At 35.6% G+C, this 10,091-nt stretch overlaps 1 long non-coding RNA gene across 1 annotated transcript in view; it reads right to left on the bottom strand.

The window, feature by feature from the left end:
- Positions 1 to 6,577, bottom strand: part of LOC117801107 — a 45,909-nt gene extending 39,332 nt beyond the window's left edge. The window contains exon 1 of the long non-coding RNA XR_004623516.1: positions 6,492 to 6,577. This is a non-coding gene — a long non-coding RNA (uncharacterized LOC117801107). The remainder of the gene's footprint in view (positions 1 to 6,491) is intronic.
- Positions 6,578 to 10,091: the final 3,514 nt, after the last annotated feature.

Here is a 10,091-nt window from a genome sequence, read left to right as displayed (position 1 = left end):
GCAATCCATGATTCCAAAGGCCCTGGAGGTGAATCTGATGCTCAGTAGTTTAAGAACCTTTGATAGGGGCAATAAGAAATTCTGCAACACTTTTAAGCAAAGAAGTCATGATGTTTCCGGAAAGATGATCATTCTCTTATCTACATACCTTAAGGAGCAGTCATGGGGTTAGGTCTGATGGTTCTCTCTTTGGAGTGAAAGAAGACCCAAGGTTTCTCATTTCCCCCTCTGCACCTATAAAGGGCAATACCTACTCTCCTTTACTTAACACAGAATGAAGTTAAAATAAATGCTACTAAAAGTGGCAGGACTAAAGAGTAATGCTGCCTTCTATTAGGGGGCCTTGACCTGACTGCTGACTTGAAAGAGATGAAAATAGCCTTTGTGATCTTATTGCAAGAAAAATGCCACTAATCAGACAGTTGTGACTTAGATAAATTTTAGTCTATTAGACTTGCTTAGTTTTATGAGCAAAAAGAGTGCACATATAATAGTTAATGATTCCTTCTCATTCCCTGACCAAAGGATATCTTTCACTAGAAATAGCTACAGTAATAAAAATTATACATATATTTTTCCAAAATATATTCCATGGTTTTAGAGTTACATAAAATTTTCCCTCCTCTAGAAAGGGGCCAAATCATGATATGAATAAAAATCCAATAACCCTGCCTTTAGAAAGTCACATTCCATATGAACTATAGAAGGATTACCACAGAATAGTAATTTTCAATTTGAAAATATTTTGTTTCTTTCAACTAAATTATATCCATTTCATTAACTTGTAGTGAAGTCTTCTTCCCTACCAGTTTTTAACTCTTAATGCCCTTTAATCTGGCTTTCAAGGATTATATTTAGGGTACTATAATTTATTTACTGAAACGTCAATTAACCTAGAAACTAGACATTCTGAAAAACTTTTCAAAAACAACCATTTAAAAGTTGATTAAAAAATCACAAATATGAAAATGACTAATAATGTCCATTCTCTTGAGGGTAGAAGCTAATAAATATTTGAAAAATTAACAGAGCAAATGACTAGTTTTCCCTTTAACTTGCCTTTGAAATANTAAAAGTTGATTAAAAAATCACAAATATGAAAAGACTAATAATGTCCATTCTCTTGAGGATAGAAGCTAATAAATATTTGAAAAATTAACAGAGCAAATGACTAGTTTTCCCTTTAACTTGCCTTTGAAATAATCTTAAGGATAAAAAAAGGACTTAATCTGATGCCTGCCCCTCCTCCAAATTAGTGTAAATTAAGGTAAAGAAAAAGAGATTTCCCATGTATCATATGGCCAGGATTTGACATGTTTTGCTTTATTTTAAATTTATGGAAGAAAATGCAGTCTTTCAAATATATATATACAATTTTATATTAATATGCAATGGCATTTCTTATGTAATGAGTCAAATACCTCTTTAAGCCAACCTAACAATTTAATGAACAAGATATTCATTCTTGTTAGCTGACGGATATAGGGAGAAGTGGAAGTGACCACTCAAGGGAAGTGACACCTTGCTTCCTTCTTCCTGGAATATTCCTCCACGCTTCCTTCTTTCCTCACTTATTCTGACTAGCTCTTCACGATTCAACCTTAACACTACTGCCCCTTTTCCATACAACCAGGATAGATTTTTGTTAGCTCCCATAGTTCTCTGCACTTCTTTGTTGCATTTATAATAATTGTAATAAAAACAGTAAGCATTAGTCTTCTCCAAAGGTGAAGACTTATTTCCTATTGTATCTTCAGCAAGTAGCAGAAGAAAGGAAGGAAGGCTCCAAAGGGTAACAGCTCCAACAGTGAAAAGAGAAACAACAGACCAGTGTTCTAAGCTAAACCTTCATGTGATTAAATACCACTGCATTTGGCTACATGAATTCAAAACACTCTAGTTTAATCAACACCTCCATGTTTGGTGAATTATCATATGCTTATTAATGATGAGTGAAAGGAGATAATGTTATCTGTCTTAATATAAAGNTAATCTCTTCTAAAAATTTAATTTCCATTAGGACAGGAAGCATTTCTGACTTATTTCCTATTGTATCTTCAGCAAGTAGCAGAAGAAAGGAAGGAAGGCTCCAAAGGGTAACAGCTCCAACAGTGAAAAGAGAAACAACAGACCAGTGTTCTAAGCTAAACCTTCATGTGATTAAATACCACTGCATTTGGCTACATGAATTCAAAACACTCTAGTTTAATCAACACCTCCATGTTTGGTGAATTATCATATGCTTATTAATGATGAGTGAAAGGAGATAATGTTATCTGTCTTAATATAAAGTGACTAAAATGTAATTTGGCAAACATCACATGAATAAGAAAAATGTTAAAGAAGGACACATTGCGTATACCGACTCAGGAGAGCCAGAGAAAAATCACTTGACTGAGGGGGAAATGGCATAACTGATCTACACAAGTAATGATCCAATATTTCCAAGTAGAGGTCACTCCGATATGACATGTGCCTCCTCAAGGAAGTATGCCAAAGAGAAAGTGAACTGAGGATCATGAAGAACATGTCTGTATAACTGACTAAAATGTAATTTGGCAAACATCACATGAATAAGGAAAATGTTAAAGAAGGACACATTGCGTATACCGACTCAGGAGAGCCAGAGAAAAATCACTTGACTGAGGGGGAAATGGCATAACTGATCTACACAATTAATGATCCAATATTTCCAAGTAGAGGTCACTCCGATCTGACATGTGCCTCCTCAAGGAAGTATGCCAAAGAGAAAGTGAACTGAGGATCATGAAGAACATGTCTGTATAAGTGGTCCAGTTAACCGGCATGGTGCTACTCAGGTGTGTGGGAAGTGCACACTGCTTTCTACTTCTCATAGCTAAGAAATCAGCTCCTAGAAGCAGTTGTTGAAGGAGTCAACCTTTCACTCAGAGTTACTAGAAATCAACTTTTACCTCTCATTTACTCAACCACATTCAACAAGTATTTATTTAGAACTTACTGTGTGTCAGTGGTATTCTAGATGCTCAGGATACTTCAGCAACAAAAGAGCAGTAGCAGATGTGAAACACCACTCTGAGCTGACAGTAACTACTAAATGTAGAATAGATACTAAAGGATGGTAAGTACTAAAATGTGTAAAATGTGATCCCTATTCTTGAAAAATTCATAATCTTGAATCAGGGAGGTTGAAACACATAAAAATGGTGACCTACCATATGAGGATGATGAGTATCAGATTGCCTGGTGCAGTGACTCAAACATTTTAGATGTTGAATACACAGGATTATGTCAGAGAAGAGACCACTTTGAACTTGGGGGCCATGGAGAGCTTTACGAGGAACTTCCTGGAGTGGGCCTCCCAGCCAAGTTTAGAAAAGCAGACAAAGGGAGTAAAGGGAAAGGTGAATGCTCTTCAGAGTCTCAGGTATAAAAACTGTCTTGAAAATCAGGTACAGTCTACATTGATCAATTGAGCACCTGCTGTGAGCTGGATATTATAATATGCTTGGCAGAGTGTACAGTAAAAGTAAAATTTCACCCTCAAAAATTTACGGACTGTGAGGAAGTTGTAAAAATGTGCATTAGTCACTGAAATACTAAGTAGAAAGTTCTAAGAGTCATAAATAAGAAAGGTGCTGATAAAGTTTTATGACATTTTAGAGGAGGGAGACACTCACCTACAGCTGGTTATTGGAGAAGGCCTCATGGAAAACAAGTGGCATTCAGTGGGGCCTTATGAAATATGGATGCATGGAGGAGAAAGTGATGTAATGGCAGACTCAGGCAAGAAGCCTGATAAACAAGTGGGAGAGCTTAGAAAGTGGACTGGTCATTTCAAAGCTTATTGCAATAGTTGAGGTGGGGTGGTCTAGGTAAAGACATGTATATTTGTTGATTATTGACTTCAAGATTAAAATTGGCCACATCTACTTTCTAGCTCCTCTACATCTCTTATAAATTATTCTTTATGCTGTTTGAATCACCAAAGCGTAATATAGCATGAAGTTTTCTTCACTATTTAACACGAAGCTTTTACATCCTATTAGTTTTCTTGTTTTAGTTTTTGAGTCTTCAGATACTTTCAATCCCACATTTCATCATCATATTTGATTAGTCTTCATAATGTTTCATGTTATTTTTATTATTACAACCTGATTTTTACATACATTTCCTTAAATAGTGGCCAATGCTTATTTTTATCTATTTTATCTTGTTTGCTGAGGTCTCTGCATTAGCTATCTTCCCTGCCCCACTGACTTAGTATGTTACGTATATATTTCTAATGATTTACTTTATAACTCTACTGTACGTGGCAAGTTATTACATAAATATTTTCGGAATAGACAGCACTAAAATATAAAACTTTGCTAGAATTGTATTCCAACTCTTTCATGTTCTTTCTCTGACAGTGGCACTAAAGAGAATTGTGTGAAGTGCCTGATTTTTTTCTCTGAGGTCAACATCAGAAAGTTAAGGATGTACTTGAAATAGTATAGTTTTCCACAATATATTTTCTCTGTGAAAGGATCTTGATGTATGCTACATGAATAGTGGTATGAGGATGGCCTTGGCCGTGTGTGAAGGCAGTGATTTTTTGGCAGTGCACTAAAGCCTTTACTAGTCTCAGAATAAATTATGTCCTGATCTGTTTATGTCCACAGTGGTAGGATATCTGACATCTAGAGCCAAAGGAAGAAGGACTGAGTATGGGCTGAGCAGAGGTTTGGAGGAGGGAGAGGAGCTTACTAACCTCGGTCCACTCTGTCTCCTCAAGGGACGCCCACTATGCACAAGAGCCCTAGAAAAGCTAAGAGAAGAATGAATGGAGGAAAACACAGGTTTCTCCACTCTTTCCTGTCTATTCATTCTTTAATTAAAAAAAAAAAACATGCATCAATCACCTACTTTGTGCTGGGGCCACAGTATGAGTTAAACTTCTGCCATGAACTTTGACTGCTTTCAGTTTATAAGCTAGTAGGGGTGACAAACATGAAATGAATCATTATGAGTTATCACATCATTACAATTGTGACAAATGCTTCAAGGTGAAAGTGCAGAGTGCTCTGAAGGATAGCTAGAGCTTTGCACTGTGGCAGCACCCATCCCCAGAACAGAAGAAAAGAGAACTTGAAGCATAACACTTACTATCAGAATAAATTATAAAATTCTCCTTTCTTGGGGCAACAGTGCTATAGATGATATCACAACAATGGCAAGGCATTTATAAAACTTCAGCCACGTGATAAATTATGCTTAAAATTTTGTTATTGTAAAAATGACAAGGAATCCCTGGAACCCCCCCCATCTTTTAATAATACTTATTCCTCATAAAAACAAGGAAATCTCAACTGAAATCTTATGCACCTGTGTGGCTAGTCAGTTACTCACAAAGCATCATGGATCTGATATATATTTTCTCTACCTATGTCTGTTAGACAGTCAATTTGTAATGCCAAACAAAATGTGCACAGGAACATTAAATATAGCATTTCAGATATTCTCTGAACAGTCATTTATTTGTTTACTGTGGGATATTTACCAATCAGGTGTGCACACCCATCATCTGAGCACATGTCCATCTGTCATCTAAAATTGCCAATAAATATATTGCTTAAATAGTAGCAGTTAAGAATAGAGACTCTCATAATGATAGAACTAAGAGTAGATCACATAAATGATCACAGAGCCACACAAAGATAACTACCAGACAAGGCACAGAAATATACAATAACATGAAAAGTCCTTGACAATTTCTTCATATGCTCCATTTCTAAGGATTCTTGAGGTAATTTTTATTGTACAAATTCTTTTCAAATAAATGAGAAAAGGAGGAGTTAATAAATATACACCACTGGAAGTAACTGAATCCTAGAAAACAAAACCCAGATTTTATGAGTCCCTCTCTCTTACTCTTGAAAGTGGAGGCTACTTCTTTTGTCTTTACACAATATATTCATTAAGATTCTTTAGTTGCATTTACTGAAAAGCTGAATCTAGATATATTACTCTTGCTGGTGTTTCTGAATTCCAAGCATCTCTAGCTGATACTCCTTTCCTGGGTTATGGTGTGCTTGTGACTTAGAAAGGAAATTCTTCTTGCCTGAATGAAGTTCTCTGGGATGATTAGCATAGAAGGAGAAGATTTTGAAAGTTCCCTGTTCTTGCTAAACCTGCCATTACAATCAGAAAATGGGGGGTGGGGGGGAAGGGAGCAAGAAACCCTTTCTCAAAAGCAGCGGCCATCCAGGGAATCTCCAGACAGAAGTAAATGTGCTTCTGGCTTTGTGTTATAGGAAAAATAAACCAGAGGAGCAAATAGTTCATCTTCCATGAAAAGAAAAATATTCCTGTTTTATAAAACTCTTTCTATTGTCACCAAAAGTTACAATAATAAATAACATATGTACAGTGCTTTCCAGACTATTAAAATTTCAACTACTGTACATTGTACCAGTTCTGTTCTGAGAGGGCTGGAGTTGGTCATGTACCCACCTGACATGTGCACCCACCTTTCAAGTTGTTAGAGCATGAATCCTCATATTTTTTGTAGGAGAAAACGCTTCTGAACCAATGAGATTGGAACTGATGACACTAAAAAAACAGTTAAGTTAAATAATTACTTATTTAACCAAAAAAGTAGGTTGAAGCCTACATTAAAGTCATAAAAAGCCATACACATATATCTTAACATATTAATTTAACTTAAGAAATATACCCACTCATTTGCCAAAGTTCAAATGTAGGGCCAAAATTATTTCTTTGGTATGGGGAGCCTTGAGTTGATAGTTTGCACAAACAAATCCAGACACATCTTCAACAAGTACTATTTTCCTTTGTTTGTTTTGCATATGTTTTGTTTTGTGCATTTGTGAAATAAGAACTCAAAGACATGGATGAACAATTTAAAGCAGAATCTATCTAAGTTTTTCTGACTTTTCTCCAATCTTTTCTGTTTTCTCACCTGTACTTAATTTGACAGCAATGTTAAAGAAATTTTCAAAACTTACGAAGCATTAAATTTAGTATTCCCAGAAATAAAAACTCTTCACAATTACATTTTGTTTATTTAAATTTAATTAAATGTTATAGTTACAAAATGAGAAACAAGTGGCATAAACAAGTTCAAAGATAAACACAAGTGACTCATATTAAGAATAAAGGGGTATGTGCTTATCCTTAAGAAGAGACTATTTTGAAAGATCATATGATCCAATAATTCTACTACTGGGTATTTACCTAAAGAAAACAAAAACACTAATTCAAAAAAATATACATGTATCCCTATATTTATTGCAGCATTATCTACAGTAGCCAAGATATGGAAGCAACCCAAATATCCATCTATAGAAAGAGGATAAAGAAGATGTGGCATGCGTGCGTGCACGCGCGCGCGCGCACACACACACACGCATATTATTGAGCCACAAAAAAGTGAAGTCTTGTCATTTGTGAAAACATGATGGACCTAGTGGATAGTATGTGAAGTGACATAATTCAGAGAGACAAAGACAAATACCACATGATTTCACTTACATGTGGAATCTAAAAAACAAAACAAAAAGAAATAGACTAAAAAATACAGAGAACAAACTGCGATGGTTGCCAGAAGGGAGGTGGGTGAAGGACGGGCAAAATAGGTGAAAGGGATTAAGAGGGACAGACTTCTAGTTTAAGAATAAGTAAGTCACAGAGATGAAAAATACAGCACATGGAATATAGTCAATAATGTTAATAATAAGGTTGTATGATGACAGATGGTAACTAATGGTAAGCATTGAGTAGTGTATAGAATTGTTGAATCAATATGTCGTATACCTGAAACTAATAGAGCATTTTATGTTATACTATACTTTAAGTATTTTGTAAGAGTCTATTTTCACAAGTATCTGGGTGCCTCAGGGCAGAAGGAACAGGCAGCAAGTCCAGCAAGTTGGTCAAGTAGGGGGTATATTAAGGGAACATCCATGATAATTATTATATTCCAGGTACTTCTCAAGAGTTATTATGGTATATAAATTAGAATTAAATTTATTTAAAATCATTTGATATTTCTACGTTGAATATAAGTTCTTAAAACAGAACATTTCAGGACTATTGCTTGCCATGACCCAATGTCCTATTCATATAAAGAGAATCAGCAACTCTGCTGGCCAAATAGTAGTAGACCCTGGCCTATGTGGTATTACTTTAAAACTCCAGGATACTCTGCCTTCCACCCAAACACATTTCTTGCCTACTTTTAACACCTGTCAGTTTCCTCCCTTGGGAGCTATATTCATTTAGGCCAGTGGTTCTCAAAATTTGAGGGGCATAAGAATTGTAGAATGAACCTTTAAAATGCTGATCAGAGACTCTGAGTGTTAGATAAAATGAATTTAAAACTTCAAAATGTTTTTAATCTGGTTGATAATTCTATCAGCAACCAAGCTGAACAGCAAAAAGAAAAAAGAATAATAAAAAATGAGAATAGGTTGGGGCACCTGGGTAGCTCAGTTGTTAAGCATTCCAACTCTTTATTTTGACTCAGGGTTGTGAGATAGAGCCCAGCATAGAGCCTGCTTAAGAGTCTCTCTCTCCCTCTCCCTCTGACCTTCCCCAACCAACTCAAGCACATATGTGTTCACACTCTCTCTCAAAAGGAAAAAAAAAAAAGGCGTCTGGGTGGCTCAGTAGGTTAACCATCTGCCTTCAGCTCAGATCATGATCCCAGGATCCTGGGATCCAGTCCCACATCAGGCTCCCTGCTCAGTGGGGAATCTGCTTCTTTTGCTTCTCCCTTTCCCTCTACCACTCCTCCCTGCTCGTTCTCTCTCTCAAATAAATAAAGTCTTTAAAAAAATGAGACTAGGTTAAGGGAACTTAGAGATGTCATCATGTGTAATAACATTTGCATTATAAGGATCCCAGAATAAAAGAGAACAAAAGGGGCAGAAAATTTATTTGAAGAAATAATAGCTGGAAAAAAAAAAGAAATAATAGCTGAAAATGTCCCTAAATCTAGAGAAGGAGACATCCAGATCCAGGAGATACAGAGAGTCCCCAACAACATCAATCAGAGGAGGTCCACATCAAGACACATAATAATAAAATGGCAAAAAGTAGTGATAGAGAATTTTAAAAGCAGCAGGAGAAAAGAAAACAATTACATATGAAGGAAGCCCTATAAGGATATCAGCTGATTTTTCAGCAGAAACTTTGTGGGCCAGAAGAGAGTGGCATAATATATTCAAAGTGCTGAAAGGAAAAAAAAAAACTGCAACCAAGGATACTCTACCTAGCAAGGCTATCATTCAGAATAGAAGTAGATATAAAGAGTTTCCTAGACAAACAAAAGTTAAAGGAGTTCATCACCACTAAACCAGCCTTACAAGAAATGCTAATGGGAATTCTTTGAGTGGTCAAAAGGCCATAATCAGGAGTAAGAAAATTAGGAAAGGAAAAAATTTCACAGACAAAACAAACATCATAAAAGTAGTAGATTAATCACTTATAAAACCAATACAGAAGTTAAAGCAAAAAACATATATCTATAAAAAATTATATCTATAAAAATCAGTCAAGGGATTCATAAAATAAAAGGATGTAAAGTATGACATCATACACATACAATGTATGTGGATGAGAATAAAGATTTAGTCCTTTTAAAATGGGTTGTAAGAGTACATTTAACTTGATGAGACTGAGAAATATATAGAGTTACTGAATCATTACATTGTACAACTGAAACTAACAACACTGTATATTAAATATACTTGAAAAAAATTAGTTTGAAGTATTTTCTAAGGGGCGCCTGGGTGGCTCAGTCAGTTAAGCATCTGCCTTCAGTTTGGGTCATGATTCCGGGGTCCTGGGGTGGAGCCTCGCATCCGGTTTTCTGCTCAGCAGGGAGCCTGCTACTCCCTCTCCCTCTGCCTGATGCTCTACCTACTTGTGCTCTCTCTGTCAAATGAATAAATAAAATCTTAAAAAATATTAAAAAAATATTTTTAAAAAAATTCATTCTTTTATTGAAACAAGCAAAACACCCCAAAAAACAAAAGTACTAAAAAAAAACCAAACCCAAACAAACAAACCCACATACCTGTGAAACAAACAATGAGATATAATGA

This window comes from Ailuropoda melanoleuca, chromosome 2, assembly GCF_002007445.2.
Source record: "Ailuropoda melanoleuca isolate Jingjing chromosome 2, ASM200744v2, whole genome shotgun sequence".
In the NCBI taxonomy this organism is placed as follows: Eukaryota; Metazoa; Chordata; class Mammalia; order Carnivora; family Ursidae; genus Ailuropoda; species Ailuropoda melanoleuca.
The sequence above is the reverse complement of the archived record's forward strand: the minus strand, read 5'-3'. Positions and strand labels throughout refer to the sequence as shown.